Genomic DNA, 17,116 nt, shown 5'->3' with positions numbered 1-17,116 from the left:
AGGAATTTAGTTTGGATCTTAGTTTCGTAAGCAGACATTGCCTTCTGGGGAACTGGCACCCAGGGAACCATGAGGGTCCCCTTTGGGGTTCCCCTGGATTATGCCACCCATCACATTCATCTGTGCAATTGTTCTGGAAGACCTCACCAGGTGCCTCTGTTGGTCAGTCTTCTGAATTCTTTTTCTTAGTGTGCAAGCAAGTTCAAACTCTTGGGGAGATAAGCTATGTTGTTGTTTGTCTGGGGTTGTGCAACACTGTTTGTGGAGGCAGCTTCAGGAGAGACGGATCTGTATGAGCAGTAGAAAAATTTGCTGTATATTTGGACTACGATGAGAGTCAATTCTTGGGGCAGAGTCATTGGGAACTGGGCATTGGTGCTGGGCTGAGATTTCCCTTTCACCTAGATAGTTAGATACCTTAACATCCCAGGATAACATAGCTTCCACAAGAGTGCACTGCTCTGTCCTTTCCAAGTACAACTGCTCCAAATGCCTGGTCACTTCTTCTTTCAGGGTTACTGAATATGCAGAGCATGAATTTGTATAAATTACTGCTTACAGTGTTAGGTTCATTTATTCTGGAAAACAGCCACATGATGCCATAGACTGAGTATATGGCTCCACCCTCTCCTTGCCCAGTCAAAACAAAAATGTGTGCATGTCTAAAGATGTAGAGTTCACACTGAGGTGCTACCTGGAGGAGGAGAGAATATGATGCCATATTGCCCACCCCCTATCTTTTCATCTCATCTATTGGAAAAAGTAGAGGGGATGTCAGGAATTAGTGGGGGAATTAAGACAGGGAAGAAAGGAAAAGCAAAATTTGTCAGATTTCTTCATCGTAACCTGGTTATGTATTGAGATGATTAAAAATAATTACCCACTTATACTTACTTCTCAGATCATGCCTGAAAACAGTTTAAAGCAGAGGTCTTCAGTCTGTGGGGTGGGTCCCCATAGGGGAGTGCACAGTAACATGGGGTGGCTGGGGCCAGGAGCAGGCTCCACAGGGGGCGGGGTGGGAGCACTGCCCAGTTCCACTCCTGGCCCCAGCCCTGGCTGCCAGCCCCACACCCGGGGTCCCGGCTGCGGCCCTGGCTACCAGCCCCACACCCGGGGTCCCGGCTGCCAACCCCGTGCCTGGGGACCCACTCCAGCCCCCACCCCCAGCTGTGGCCCCAGCTTCGTTCCCCTTACCCCTGTTCGTGTTCCCCCCGCTCCCGCCAGAGCGGCATCCCCGCTCCCAGCACCACAGGGGGGAAGCAGACAGGGATAAGGGGAGCCATGACATAAAAAGTTTGGGGACCACTGTTTAAAGGGATAGAAGGTTATACTGACATGATGTTGACTAATATAGTTTATTTTAATAATTAAAATATGAGATTAGGCTGGACCAGAACAAGTGAAAAAGAAATTAAAGCAGATGAACATCACTTACATATAATGAAAACATCTGAAATAACGTCAGACTGGGAAGCATTATTGAAATGCTCCTCTCTGAAAATGAACATTCTAAGCCAAATTCATTCCTTCTCAGATGTAGACTGACAAGGAAACATGGCTTTTAGGGACACTTTTTGCTTCTCTGGCTTTTTTACTCAGTGTAAAGGGGATGGAGTGGGGATGAAGATCTCACCCCTTGCTTCAAGAAAATGCTTGTGCTTACGTCCATCCCTATTCAGGAAAGCACTAAAGCACGTGTACATGGTTAAGTGCCCTTCCTAAATATGGACAGTTGCTGAATTGGGGCCAAAGTCAATACATTGCTATTTGTAATCAAAAAGTATGAAGCCTGTGTTATGGCTGTACATGAAGTAAGCCACCCTCTCAAACATTTGAGGGTTTTCATGAAACAATGGCAGAGCCATTGCCTCCAAGGAGTCTGGCTTGACCTCCTACTGAGCAGATCAAACAGTTTTTTGATAAGCAGGGCCAAAATCCCAGGGACTGACATGTACAAATGAATTCTGGCTGGATAAAAAGGGGGTAGGCAGTTGTTGGGGAGCTGTTCAGGGAAACCAAATTGACACAGGCACCTGCTGGGGTGTTTGAAGGAGCTAGACCTGAGTAGGTCACAATCACAGGATGATGAGGCTTTAGGAAGGCATGCCTGTAGACTGTTGTCTTCAAGACTCTTTTTCTCTAAATGCTTGTTCCTGCTGGTAAAATTAGCAACACTCGGTTTTAAGAAGGCTGTCTGCTCAGATTCCCAAAGGGCAGAACTGCAGATGCCGAACTTGGTCAGATCTGCTGGGCAAGCACCGTCAATACAAAGGATACATAGCCTAGGACGTAGTCTAAAAGTGGGAGAATTTCAAAAATCCACACTGGGACAGGTTAAGGCATGATGCCAGATATCTGAGGGGTGCGCTCAGACAGACCAGACAGACGGCAGAGCTGCAGCTAGCCCAGTAATCATGACACCAAGCCTGAATTCAGACACCATGTCTGAAGTCCCTGTGCTACTTCATAAGCCCTCTATTTATTCGTTATGAACAAGTTTAGTAAGCACAACTGTTCAAAGAAAAAAAATGTTATAATGAGGCCAGATAAACAGAACAGCAAATCAAATTGGATTTGTCAGTACAATTACAAAACTGCATCTCAGTGCTTTGAGCTGAATCAATATTGCAGATTAGAATATTAATATTTGTTTATATGATGGCTTTACTGCAGAGAACACTGAATAGGAGTACTGCAGGTGTTTACAGTCAGCAACTATGAGTAATGGGCTTGATTCTCTACTGCCTGGCTCCTTTTGCACTCATGTACAGAAGTGCCAGAATAGGGGGAGGCCAGGGAGCCCTGGCCCTCCCACTTTTTACCAGCTGTAAGGGCGAGCGACACAGGGAGGGGGCAGAGAGGAGCTAGTGGGGGGCGGGCTTTTAGGGGGAAGAGGCGGCGCGAGGGCAGGGGCTCAGGGGAAGGGGCGGTGTGAGGGCAGGGGAGAAGAGGCAGGGTGGGGGCAGGTCTCGCGGGTGGCATGGCACGGGGTGGAGCCACAGTTCAGGCGTCTGTGGTCCCCCCCCCCACTTTTAGGGTGCTTCGGCCACTTCTGGTCATGTACATCTGTGCAAAGTGAATGCAAAAGATGTGCTTCACTTCAGAAGTTATGAGCCTCTTCCAGGAATCACTGGGTAAAATTCTATGGCCTGTGTTATGCAGGAGTCAGACTAGATGGTCATAAGCTAGCTTTAAAAATAATCTATGAAAACCCTACCAAACAAGAATGGTAGCATTTTTACTTCAGCTGCTCATAGGATAGATAGCAGTGGAGAATCAGGTATTTTGGTGGTTTGCTTTTTCTTGGTTGTTGTTGCTGTGTGTGGTGGGTTTTTTCCCCCTTCTCCCATTAAAGACCTGACTGGAGTGATTAGATTTACACTGGTGTCAGTGACAACAGAATTCAACCCAAAATAGCAATGTGTGGTTTAGAGAACCTAGTTCTATCAAAATTCAATTCCATTCTTGTAACTGTTGGGGTCAAATTTACTCTTGAACATTTGCACATTGACTTCGAGCGGCCTCTCCTCAACACTGCTGAGTGCAGAATTTGGCCCTTTGTGTTTAGATGTCCAAATTGAACTTTTAAAGCTTGAGCCGCTGCCAAGATTACAGTAGCAGCAATGCTTTCCCTCTTTAATAGAAAGTACAAAAGTCAAAGTATCTCAAATAAGCTTGTTCTGCACATTATATGGAAAGCGTTGAACATGGCAAACATGTTGAATATTAATGCTGAAAGTATTGGCCTGCACAAAACAAACAGAATTATGCTTTTTCAGGCTGGGTATTTCCAATTAAGAAAATTGCCCAATAACTCTTCTGCAACATGTATAATTTGCATAACCAAGAGATGGCAGCACTCCATCAACCATTTACTCACTGCATTCATTTGAAATGTAATTATGTGCCTGTAGGTATGAACAATACTATGAGGACTGAAAACAATGTATTAACATAACAAATGGAACTAGGCCAAACCTTTTAAAAGCATCTTTTTCCCTTACAAAGACCAGTGATGAAGAAATTCATTCACCAGCACATTAATTATTTATTATCTCTGCTATGCATCCGATGAAGTGAGCTGTAGCTCACGAAAGCTCATGCTCAAATAAACTGGTTAGTCTCTAAGGTGCCACAAGTACTCCTTTTCTTTTTGCACTAAGAATAGCGTTATATGGGGAGGCCAAATAGCCTTCATGACACCAGAATATACGATATACATTTTCAGAACACATGTCCAAGATTAAATGTGATTTAACTCCACTTTCATAATGACATAATATTTACATATCAAATACTGTATTTGCATCCTGGTACTCAGAATGCTAGAGCAGACCACAGCTGTTTCACAGCAACAGGGGATTTTGGTCTCTGGAAATAATCTGGAAGATCTGGGCACGTTATTTAGGACCTAATTCTGTAAGGTGCTGAGCACCTGTTGAGTGTCTTCCAACAGGCTGACTTTGAAAGGAGTTAAGGGTGCTCAGTTTCTTGAAGAGGCATTCAGCACCTCACAGGATGGGGCATCTACCAGGTGCCTTTGCTAACAATGATAGTGAAAAGATTTCCCCATTTTGGACCCCATTATCTTTCTATAAAGGTCTAGAGAATCTATAGAAAAGCCCATAAAATCTGTTTAAAAGAGAAAGAGAACAGTACAGAATCATCTTCCCCAGTAGCATGGCAGGGATGTTAATTAAGAATAGAATAGAATATGGCCAATAAAAGGAGAGAAAGTGAAAGTCAGACAGAAGTTGAGAGGGAGAGGAGTGTTTAGAGATCAAATGTTCTTTTTGTTGATCGATTGGTTTGTTACTACGCACTGTACGACACTAGTAAGAGAGAGCTGGAAACAAGAGCCTATGCAGAACATGAAACACAGTTAAAGTAACCATTTTCACCTATTTTTTCCTCTCCTTACGGATTTATTTTCTAGTTGGCAGCACTCAGAGAGATCATAAATTTGGTTTATAATCTAGAAGAAAGCTCAGAGAAGAAAGGCACAAACACTGACCACATTTGCATGGTAAAACACAGTTACAGTCATCATTACTGTTGGTTGCATTATTTATTGTAAAGAAATTATCCAACCTGTTTAGCCCTTGTTTCAGTTTGGGACTCTTTCTAACCTGATCCTGGTTCTGCCTGATTATTTGTCAGTAGTTGCAGAATAGTATATGCAAACAAATTTCAGCCTACAGGCAGTTCATGAACTCTTCAATTTAACCATTTGCCATTTGCTGAGAGAGAGAACGCGCATAAGCATGTGTGTGTGTGAGAGACAAAGAGAGACTGGTCATCTAAATCACGTGGTATTGTTTCCATTTTCTAATTGAATGACTGAAAGTGGTTCAGCAGGAGAATAATAAATAACTAATTATGAGAACAGAGTATAGCCAAGATCAAATACACTTATAGTCTGAATTCCTAAAATTAATGAAACTTTTGGGATTCACAAACATTTTCACAAATGACAGTCACCAGAATACTCATGAACAAAGAGTAATATGACCCCTTACAAGTTGCTGGAATGAACTCAACACACTCATTTATGAAAATATTTGCAATTCCCTTTCTGTATTATTCCACACACTCTGATCATGGTTGCTGCCAACAAGACCTGATTATCCTCTCATCTGATATTGGGTATCAATGAAAGACTATTCAGCAAACAAGAGCAGTAGAGCATAAATGCCTCCTGATGATTATTTGCATCTGGCATGAAACCTGAAGAAGCCAATATCTACTGTGGAACTATTTGCTCTTAACAAGCTAGTTTTGCTTGAGTTACAACAAAAGTGTGCAGAGTCCTGTCTGAAACCCATGTTGCTATATTTATAGTCACAAGAAGCTGTTTATGTACCGTAAATATATTGGTGGTTGCCAACCTGAAAAAACATCAACAAGCCTATTATAACATGCCTGATACAAAGGGCCCACTTTCTCTTCATATTTACTCACTCTCCATGCTGTTAAGATACAGGGACAGAAATACACCAGGTCGCTGGCGAACAAGAGGTTAACTGCAGCTCAGCCACTCCCTTCCCATGCACAGATGCTCAAAGGAAAGGGTAGGAGAGTAGCTGTATGGAAGACATGAGGCAGAATCCCTGTGAGAAGGTTTAACTCCACAACAGTGGCTCATTAGGACTGGGTTAAATACTAAAATGAGGATTTTTTTCTGTTTACCTTTTGATTTTGTTAACTTATTTTACATCTCTTTTTTATAAACACAGACCCTTGAGGAAAAGCCTGTGTACAACTGGGGTTTTTATGCTCAGTCATTCCACTAGCTAAAAAAATGCAAGAGTTGCTACACAGCCAGCAAGAATCAAATAATTTTCAGCAGAGTTACTATATTTCTGTCCATTTGACCCCTGCACAAATAATCTCTCCTCAGTTATGGTGAAGAGAAACTGTTAATGATTCAGGCTGGACTCTGCAAGCACTCTGCAATGTGTCACTCCCAGTGCCGCCTCTGCTCCCTCATCACATCAGTGCCGCCTGGATCTGAAGAGGAGGCTTAGTAAACAAATTGGTTAGAGACCAAGAGGAGAATGCACTGGTCATGATATTCATCTCCCTTTCACCCCAATGCAATCCTGCTGATGTTTTGTCATTGAAATCAAGAGGTTGCACTAGCATAAGTGAGAGCTGATTTGACCCATTTGCAAGGGGACTGTTGCCCCCTTACTAACATTCAGTGAGGGTGTTTTAGTTGCTAGCTCCCTGTACTAAAAGGGGGAAGGGTGGATGGGGAATCAGGACCCTGAGACTGACAGTCCCCAGGAACAATGGGGACAGGCCAATGCTCTATAGAATCATAGAATATCAGGGTTGGAAGGGACCTCAGGAGGTCATCTAGTCCAACCCCCTGCTCAAAGCAGGACCAATCCCCAATTAAATCATCCCAGCCAGGTCAGCCTGAATGAGAGGGCAGGCAAGCTAATCAGGGAGGTCCCGTTCTCTGTGTGAGCTGGAATTGCCTGGGTTAGACAGAGTGGGGCCGAGCTAAGGAGAAAGCAGGGGCCCAAGCTGAGCTGGGGAGCAGAGCTGTGCCAGATCCAGAGGGATCAGACTTTGTCTTGGGAGCAGAGCTGCAGCCCCAAAGCCAGAGGCACAGCCCAGAGAGAGCAGACTTGCCCTGGGAGCAGAGCTGCAGCAACCAGAGCCAGAGGGGCCAGAAAAGTAGCCCACAAAGCAGGTCAGTGCTGTGAGCAGAGTCACAGAAGCAGCCTGCAGAGCAGACCTGTCCTGGGAGGAGAGCTGTAGCAACCAGAGCCAGAGAAGCAGCCCAGGGAGCTGGAGGCAGAGCAGCAGCCATGCTGAGGCAGAGTGGAGCTGGAGCTGGAGCAATCCGGAGCTGGGTGTCGTGAGCAGCTGCAGAGAGCGAGGGGGGACCCTGGGCAGCGGGCCCAGCACAGGGAGACGCCTTAGCGAGGAGGCTCTGCAGGCCAGACTCGAAGGGGGATTGGTAACCCCGACAGGGCGGGGGCAACGCTAGGAAAAAGGGCCCTTCGACCTAGAGCCTGAGAGCGTGTGGCCACCACCAGAGCGAGGGTCCAACCCACAGCATCCCTGCAGCACAGCCAGGGCCTGAGAAGAAGGCCTGGGACTTACAAGGAACAGACTGTGAACTGCCCTGACATTCCAGAGACACTGTTTGTGATGTTCCCTGCCACAGAGTGGGGTGATGTGTTTCCTTTAATCTTTCCCATTTTTCCTTATTCTTTTTAAAATTAATTGTTGATTAAATAACTAACTTGTATGTAATGATCAGTGGGTCAGAGAAGTGCCCAGTGCAGAGAGAGTATCCCGGAGTGGGGACACCCTAGCCCCTGTCCTCGGTGACCACAGCAGGGTTGGGGGTCGAGCCCCCCAGGAATCCTGGGCCCAGCCTTGTTGGGGTTACGAGGACTCTGCCAGACAGGAGAGTGGAAGGGGAGTCCTCAAGGGCAGGGAGGCCTCTGGGTAAAGGAAGTGGGAGCGAGGACTCAGATCCCCTTGCTAGCCCACTTCACCAGGGTAGTGCAGAAGCCAGGAAAGTTCCCCACAATAGTGGGACTATTCCCCCGCTTACACATTTTCTTTTGGGGTTTACAAATATTTTCAGATTCTGGAAGAAGTAGAATGGCTCCTGTTCACTTCTCTGCATCGATGGCCCATGCATGGTACAGGTTCATGCTCTACTTCAGAATTCTACCTTGGTATGTTAGAACTCTGTTTCCCTGGAATGTCAATGTGCATTACTGCTGAGGTAAGCATGTGCCGTTTTCTGAACTCCATGACAAAGCCCATGAAACTCCAGGGTATGGATCACTTGCAGGATCAGGCCCAAATTCAGGGGACCACTGTGATTAAATGCTCCAATTCAAAATCTGAACCGAGTGTAGTTAAAGGATTATGGGCCTTGAACTTTTCCCAGGTTCAACTCTGTGTGGTCCCCTCAAAACCTCTGTCAGGCTAGCACGTCCAAAACCCGCAAAGCTCTGTGTCAGATATACACAAATCTTTATACTGCTTGTAATCCCTCTACGAAATAACAGTTTATCATTTCTGTTCAAAGCACTTCACAAAAGGGAGTCAGAAGTGAGACTGGAACATAGGGCTTACTGATTCTGAGTCCTGTGTTTCACCACTAGAACACATTTTCATCTGAGAAACATAACATGCCCCATACAACACATTACATTTCAGGAGGCTCCGTCAGAAAGAAAGTCTACATCTTGTCTAAGAAATTCGCTATTTCTTGCATCTTTACTTTATTCCCACTTTTAAAATAAACATCTGGCCTCAGTTCTCTTTTCGCTTGAAACAGTTTGACTCCAGTGTAACTACTGACTTCACTGATGTTACTTCTGATTCACTGATTACACTGATTTATACCAACCTGAAAGGAGAATCAGACCATCTGCTGACACGTCTGGATTTAAACTTTATTTCTGAAAGTGTGACCTTGCTCCTCAAGCTATTTTTTAAAAAACTTTCCCAGAAATAGTTGTTTTTCTGTTAAAGATGTATGTACACTACCCACTTCCTCATTTATCCCTGATATTTTTAATTATGCCAAGGATGGGTTTCTTCAGGCAGTATTTTTGAGAACTTGCGCTAACAATTAACGCATTTAAAAAGCTTTATTTTGTTGCCATTCTCAATGAAACAAGCAACATTAGAAAGAAAAGTCATTACAAGCAGACAGTCTTTGATCCAGAAGACAAATATACAATGTTGTCATAGCTACTGGAATAATTAGTCATTTTATACTACCTTGTAGAAAAAAAAATTAATAAAAACATCCTGTATATACAAGAATAGTGACTATTAAATGTGTGGCTAATGCAAGTGAATCTCATTCTTTTTATAAGAAATAAATGATGGCAACACAGGTTTCAGCAGAAGGGATTTATGAATATGTAAGCATGCACTGCTGATCTGCATAAGCAACACATATTAAACCATTCACAGTAAGAACAAGGGGGGTCAAAAAAGTTAGACATGCAATTGCTCATGCAAAGTATGCACTTAGTTGTGCACCTAATTTGCTCAGTCATTTTCTAAAGTTGGTGCAGGCAAAAAAGATAATTGTGCCCATACATGACTAGATAGGCACATTTGTATCTTCTGTGCTCAATTCCAGTAAGCATGCAAGTTAGGCATGTAATTATATACCCATGTTTGTGCATTTGTTTTTAAATTTTGTCCTAAATGTTCAGCATGGATTTCAAACAGGAAATGCCATTCATTATCTGTAGATTACCTTCCCAGGTAGTTTGAGTTTTCACCTGATCTCCTAAATTAAGTGGAATCAGGCCTGATCAATGGATAAGGAACCTCTAAGGAAAACCCAAGTGCTAGTGATTCAGTAGGTGTCACTTGATCTTTTGAGCCATAAAATAGACACAATCCAGTTTCAAGCTGAGAACAGTGTACTGGCATATGCAGCCTTTTGTTTACTGAATTATAAACAGTCTATTGCTGTTGCTCCCCATTTCTGCAGCAGGTGAGGAACGGTACTGAGATGATGTTTGTTCAAAAGAAAAAAAAAAGGTATTCAGTACAGAACATTTAAAAATGCAAGTGTATTCAGACCACAGTGATGACTGTTGTGTTCCATTATGTGCATGCTCCCATTTCAGCCAAGTGAACATTCCAATTAATCAAATCAATTAAAAATAATTGTAGGTGACCCTTTCATAGCATCCAGTTTATCAAAAGAGAGAAATCATATCTAGTCAGATAACATTCATGCCGGAAAGCATAGAGCTAATCTTACTAGAAATAAATGTTGGCCTGAACTCTACCTCATGTCTAAAATTACAGCAAGAAGGACCACTTGCAATAGTTAGAGTCACTCACTTCTTTTGCTTCTTCCTGAAGTGCAAGGCTCTAATGGCCTCTTTCTCCTCCTGGATGTACAAATTAACTCTGCTGCATGTAATAAGCTCCAGTGTTACCGGAAGACATTGTATATATTTGCTAAGTTGAAATACTCCAAGTAACTGAACAATTTCTCCTACATGCAGCTTGCTAGGTACATTACTCTGAATCTATTTCTTTCCATCTACAGAATCAGAATCTCCATTTATTAGTTGTTCAATATCTTCAGTAGACTACAAATTAATTGGAACATTTGAGGGTGTGTATTACAAAGAACTGACAAAGGTATGCTTCTTTAGTTATGATGAATTGAACAGAAATGTTTTGTTTTGTTTTTTTAAAAAAAGCCCAGTTGTGTTGCTCAAAGCCCAGACAAAATTAAAGAGTATTCCAGGGGCGGGGAGGGTGCGCGCACACAATCTTTTTATTTTCTAGATTAGTAATGCAATTCCTCCGCAGTTTTCCTCTGCCCAGCATGCACTGCATGAGTGATGTCAGCAGCTCCAGTGATCATGTAGCTGGTCCAGAGAATCTATTCATGAAGAAAAGCCAATTCTATTTTTATTCAACAGTCAGCAACATTCTGAAGTTTTCAGTATTCATATTTTATATTTTTAGTCTTATTTTTTACCCTATAGAAAAATATAGACAGCCACTAAATGATCAATGTAATACCCAAGCCAAGCTGAATGCTTGATGGGTAACTATAGGACAAAGCTTCTTCAATTCTACCTTGGAAAAGGCACACCAGACAACTCATTTCTTCCTCTCTCTGTCTAAGGTGACTGTTCTGAAACTATTTTAAAGCTATTCCTATTTCTAGCAAATTTTCTTCCTCAAATTCTTTAGTTTCCCCCGGCACTTCTGCTTTGGATTTCTTTCCTGTCCCCACCCACAAGCAGCCCTGCTACTCTGTTGATCATATGTTTATTGAGTTCAACCCTACCATGTCTGTGTTTGTAACATGCTCCTATGATGGGTACAAGGATGTTTTAAACATTTTGTCACACAAATTCCTTAGGGGTTGACTTCACTGATTATAACAAACAAACATCAACTGGAAAACAAGTTGTTAGTGACTTTTCCCCCCCAACTCGATAGGTTACACTAGCTCTTTTATAAAGCATATAGATTGTACCATTTGGTCCTGGATCGGAGGAGGACTGTTTCACGGAAAGTGAAAGTGTTTTAGGATTAGGCAGTTTAATAATAGGCAAATCTCCCTTTCCAGGGTCTAAATGGTTGTGAAATTTAAAGGAGGGTTGAAGTTTCTAAAAAGAGTCCACTGTTTGGGACACTGATGTGTGTATATCATACATACAGTGCACTCCTGAGATGCGTGAAGCTGACCTCAGCCATCTTTTGTCAGCCCGGATTAGAAGTCTCACAGGCTGTTCTCCCCAAATTTTGGTCCAAACACACAGAAATTGTGGGAGTTCAACTGAATTTTTCTTCTAGTCTTTATGAGATTTGCACCATCTAGGCTACACCCAAATTAGTTCTGGAAAACAGGTCTCTTTAGGGCTGGATCCAAAGACCATAACAAAAACTAGAGGGACACGTTTGAAACTAGGAATTTGAAGTTGGCCCCTATCTAAATCAGGGCCATCCTTACCCATACGCAAAGTATGCAGCTGTGTAGGGCACCAGGGAATGTGAGGCACCATGCTGCTCCTTCCCCATGGCCCCACCCCGCCTCTTCCTGCCCCACCCTTTCCCCACTCCAGCCCCACCCTTTCCCACCCCTGTTCTGCCTCAGCCCCGCCCCGCCTCCCCTGAGGACTGAAGCAGGGCTGGGCCTGCACTCACTGTCGGTGGGAAGTGCAGCGACCTGGCCCCAGCCACACAGCCGGTGAGTGCTAGGAGATGGTTCCCTCCTGTCCCCCAAGCCTCTCACCCCACGTGGAGGCCTGGGGCCAGCCCCACCCACCCCAGAGGCCTTTCTCCCTCCTCCCCCACCCCATGGCAGGACTGCATAGGGCCCCAGAATAGCTAGGAACGGCCCTGATCTGAATCCTATCAATGTACCTTTTAAAATACAGAGTTTGAGCAAATGTATACAATATAGACTTAATTTAAGAACAGAAATAGAATTTATTAAGATTTTGTTTAAGATTCACTAAAGAAAAAGACTTTTTTCTTAGGAAAATATTTAAAACGCCCACAGCAGAGAGGCAGGACCACATCAGAGGATTTGGATCCAAATTTTGGATTCCAAACCCACCAGAATTCAGGGTGCTCAGATTTAAGTGTTGGTTTGAAACCACCTATGAATACAGGGCTGGATTCTCTTCTCGCTAATTCTTGTTTTACACCACTGTAACACTATTTGGCTTTAATGGAGTTAGTCCTGATTTACCCCAATTTAAGGGCATGACCTGGCAACACACTTAAGCAGTTTCAAGTCAATGGGACTATTCACATTCTTAAAGTTAAGCACATGTTTAAGTGCTTTACTAGATCAGGGCCTATGAGAGCAGAGAATCAGGCCTGATAGATCTAGTTTTGTATGAAGATGGGTTAGGTTTCTCAGATTTGAGCTATGTGAAGCCTTTTAATTGAAAACCATTTCAACACAAACTCAGAAATTTGGGTTCATCAAAAAGTTCATCTGTAAGTCTGAGACAAGCTTTGAGTAAACCTGTGTCAAATTACAAGTGATTATCAGTGAATTTATGCTCCCACAGAGAAATCTTGTAAAACTCAATGGTTAGACCAGAAACCAAAGAAAACTTGACTATTGTGGGTGAATTCCACTTTAAGTTCTAAGGTTTGTTCAAGCCCAAAACTCAAAGTGAAACCCAAAAGGTGGAAACTTATATGAACCAAAACTAGATTTGTCCAAACCATCTGTGAACAGAAAACTTTACTCTCACACTGCTCTTTTTATAATTAGCACCCATAATGCTAGTCTATAGCAGAAACGTATGGCTCATTGCGTTCCTAAACTGAGCCATTCCAAGACGAAGGGAAGTTGGAAAGGGGACTGTGTAATGAGGAGCTGATGGCCTAACATCACTATTTCAGAAATTAAAAATATCCCCATGGTCACTTGCAGAATGAATTCACGAGTTCCTGGAAGATGCTCAGCTCCAGAATTACACTTCCAGGTATTGATATCCCACTCCTCTCTCTTGGCTCTATATCTTGGTTATCTATAAAATGTAAACCCATCTTTAAGTCTGGTGCAATTGGCGGCTACTTAAATGCTGCATTATGCTCATCAGTTATATGTCTTTGTGCCTCAACTTTCAAAGGTTACAGCATCCATGTAGCCAATGCCATCTAAGATGAATATCTGTAATGGTCCTTTTTAAATGTCCCCCACACACACTTTCTTTCTCCCCTATGACAGGAGGTCCTTGAATGGTCCCTTGAAATGTGTGTTAATACTTATACTAAACAATCAGTTCCATTTTGTATTTCATTGTGACTCTGGGTACATTTCCCAAGGCCCGAAGAACAGCTCTGTGTAAGCTGGAAATCTTGTCTCTCTCACCCACCGAAGTTAGTCCAGTAAAAGATGTTGCCTCATCCACCTTGTCTGTTAAAAAGAGAATATATTGCTGTCTCTTTTCAGTACTTCCATACAGGAAACCACTGCCCACAAGGACTTACAGTACGTGCCTGCATTTCTGTCTGGTACCAGAGTCAGTCCCACCACACTGAAACCTCTGCGCTGCTACTGAATGCTGAGAGAGAGCACAGTGGGATGTGTCTCCGTGAAGAGCGTCACACATCAGTTACTGTTGATCGTAATAAACACTTCTCCCCCTAGTTAACCAAACACACACTGAGCCATGTGGCTCACTTTCTGTGTCATTTAACACTTCACAGATAAACTAAACATCCTGCTCTACCCTGAGAGGTGACTCAGTTCTTCCTAAATACTTAGTTAAGTTTGTTTACTGCCGAGCACTGTGCTCCAAGGGGCAGGAAGAAAGGTCTGACTTTGTCTGCTCAAAAATGCCCAAACTTTGTCAACTCTTACTTATTGTTTTTTACTTATATAAACAAAATTAAGCTGTGGGGAGTCTATTAATAAAAGACCTACAAAGCACAACCCATGGCAATCCGCAAGGTATGACTTAATCTTCCAGGAAAATCAATTTTACTTAGAATAAACTAGCAAAGAATGGGGATTACTCAGGGGAATTAGTCTGTGAAGTATGATAGAAATATATAGATTTTTTTCCCACCACTGGAGTATGATGCTGTAGTGCATATTCAATGTGGTATAATTATACAGAGAGAGTTCTTAAAGCAATTCCAGGTTTGTTTCCCCTGAGGCTCTTTAGACGCAAGTATTTCTACTGAAGACAAGAAAACCAAAATGAGAGACAAACACCTGTTACATTAAAAAAGAAAAAGCAAACATCTTGAATAAGTGTCTGTGGTCTCAACGAGCCACCAAAACCCCACTTAGAAATCACAGAAATGTAGGACTAGATGGGGCATTGATAGGTCATCTAGTCTAGTCCCTTTAAGTATTATAGGCCATCCCTGATAGGTATTTGTCTAACCTGTTCTTAAAAACATCCAATTACATAGAATCCAGATCCTCCCTAGGTATTTTGTTCCAGGTCTTTGTCAGAATACTTTGTGTGTCTTTCTTGTTTTGGTAAGGGAGAGTATGATCTTGTGCTCCTGTTTTCCATATCTGTGGCAGGTCCATTTGTGATCATTTGGAGGAGTGTAGAAGGGTAAAATTATGCTAATACAAGATGCCTTGAGTACAGCTGCAATGAATTTTATTCACAGATGGTGGGGGTTTGTTTTGGAAAGTGAGCCATTGTAAAGAAACCAAAGAAAACAAATTCTGCTCTCAGTTTCATCTATGCAGTTTTGTTTTTTTAATTTGTAACTGACATTAGAATTTGAAGAGACAATGTGGACCAATCAAGATAGTACCTCACCCACCTTGTCTCTCTAATATCATGGGACCAACACAGCTACAACAACATTGCATATAGCAGAATTTGATGCATTTTCCTTTTGGGAATTATATCAATATCCACCCCCAGAGTTTGGAGGAAGCAGAATGGCTCCACACCAACTGTTTGCACACCTGTCCCATCCAGCATACAGGATCAGGGATTCACTTTTTACCACTGCATTATGTTTCTGTATACTTGATATTCAGATGGGAACTGAAATCTATGGGTTTTATCCCCAGTGTAAGCATATGGAGCTCTCTCTGCTCCATCACTGGTTGCCAGCAGCAGGACTGAGAATAGAACTGCACAAAGCTAGCAGTTTTTGGAATTTGCTTGCAATCCCACTTCTTAGCATTTATATGGAGCTTTTAATCCTCAAAGACCTTTACCAAAATTAACTAATTAACCCTCACAACAGTCCACTATTGAGGTAATTATTATCACTGTTCTACAGATGGTGAAATTAAGCCACAGAGAGGTTAAGTGACACACCAAGGGAGTGCAGAGGGAATTAGTATCTCAGCAGGAACTGCTGTTCAGAGATTCTTGGTGCCAATTCCTACTCTCAGACCACACTTCTCTTGTGTTTTCTAGAGGTGGACCCAAACCAAAACCCCACATCTGAACACTTCCTTAAGTTTGGATCTGGCTCCAAACTCCTTGGCTGTCCCTCTGTAAAGGATGGAAGCAAAACTTCTTATGTTTTGGGGAATAATTTAGATTCAGATCTGAGTTTTGCGACTCAACCCATCTCTAATATTTTCATAAGCGTTTGTGAATTTGATTCTGAGTGAAATGTTGTTCTTAGTGGAGAGAACTCAGCTCTTCCTAGCTAACAACCCTTATATTCCCTATCTTTGCTAAAATATTGAGTTTCTAATTTTTCCCCAAAACAAACATTTTTTGCAGAGAACTTCACAATTTTCCAATAAAATGATACCGTTTTACTGTTTTAATCTATAGATAATACATTTTGGTCTTGTCTGTACAAGGGCTTTTTATACCAGTGTAGCTACCTACACAAGTATAAGTGAACTGTGCTAGTGTAAAATAAGCTACAAAGATATGGCTTACCCTGCTCTGAAGCCCTCTTTATACTTGTGCACCATATCTACACTGGGGCTTTGCACTGGCTCCGCATCAGTGAAGTAGCTAAAGTAGAAAAAATACCCTGCAATTTTTTATCAAAATATATACTAAAACATTGAGATGAGACTACAAATCATTTCATGTGATTGTATGTGGGGGCATGGAGGTGTAAGTATTCATTTGGCTGCCAATTAACATTTGTTCCATATACCTACAGCTAGGAGCAGAGTTGGCAGCTGTGTACAGCTGTGTACTCTCACTGAGTGTCAGACCCATGGTTCCCATTGTCCCAGTTGCATTTCAACACATTTCCCCTTTCCCCCCTTCAACCTCCATACCCCTATTCTTTGCTTTAGGAAATAACAACTCAGACAACAGCAATGTCTCTTTTCCTTATTGGTAAATACTCTAAGAACAGCTGCTGTGATGATGATGATAAGGCAGAGGTCTGTTCTCAAATGGAAAAAACAGAATGGCAGTTTACATACTGGCTAGAAAACAATCAAAAGACCCTGCAGCCTAGAGCAGCAATCCTGTTTCTATCTCACTTCATTGTCTTAATGGGATTCTTATTCTTATTCTATATTTAGAGACATGGGAAACTGTGCTAACCACACTACCCATTGTTTCTTAACCTCAAACAGCTTATATCAACTGCTGTCCTTTAAGGACACTGAATATATAGTCTAAGCAAGCTAGCTAAACTAGAT

This window comes from Chelonia mydas, chromosome 11, assembly GCF_015237465.2.
Source record: "Chelonia mydas isolate rCheMyd1 chromosome 11, rCheMyd1.pri.v2, whole genome shotgun sequence".
Taxonomy (NCBI): Eukaryota; Metazoa; Chordata; order Testudines; family Cheloniidae; genus Chelonia; species Chelonia mydas.
Note: the sequence above shows the minus strand (reverse complement) of the source record.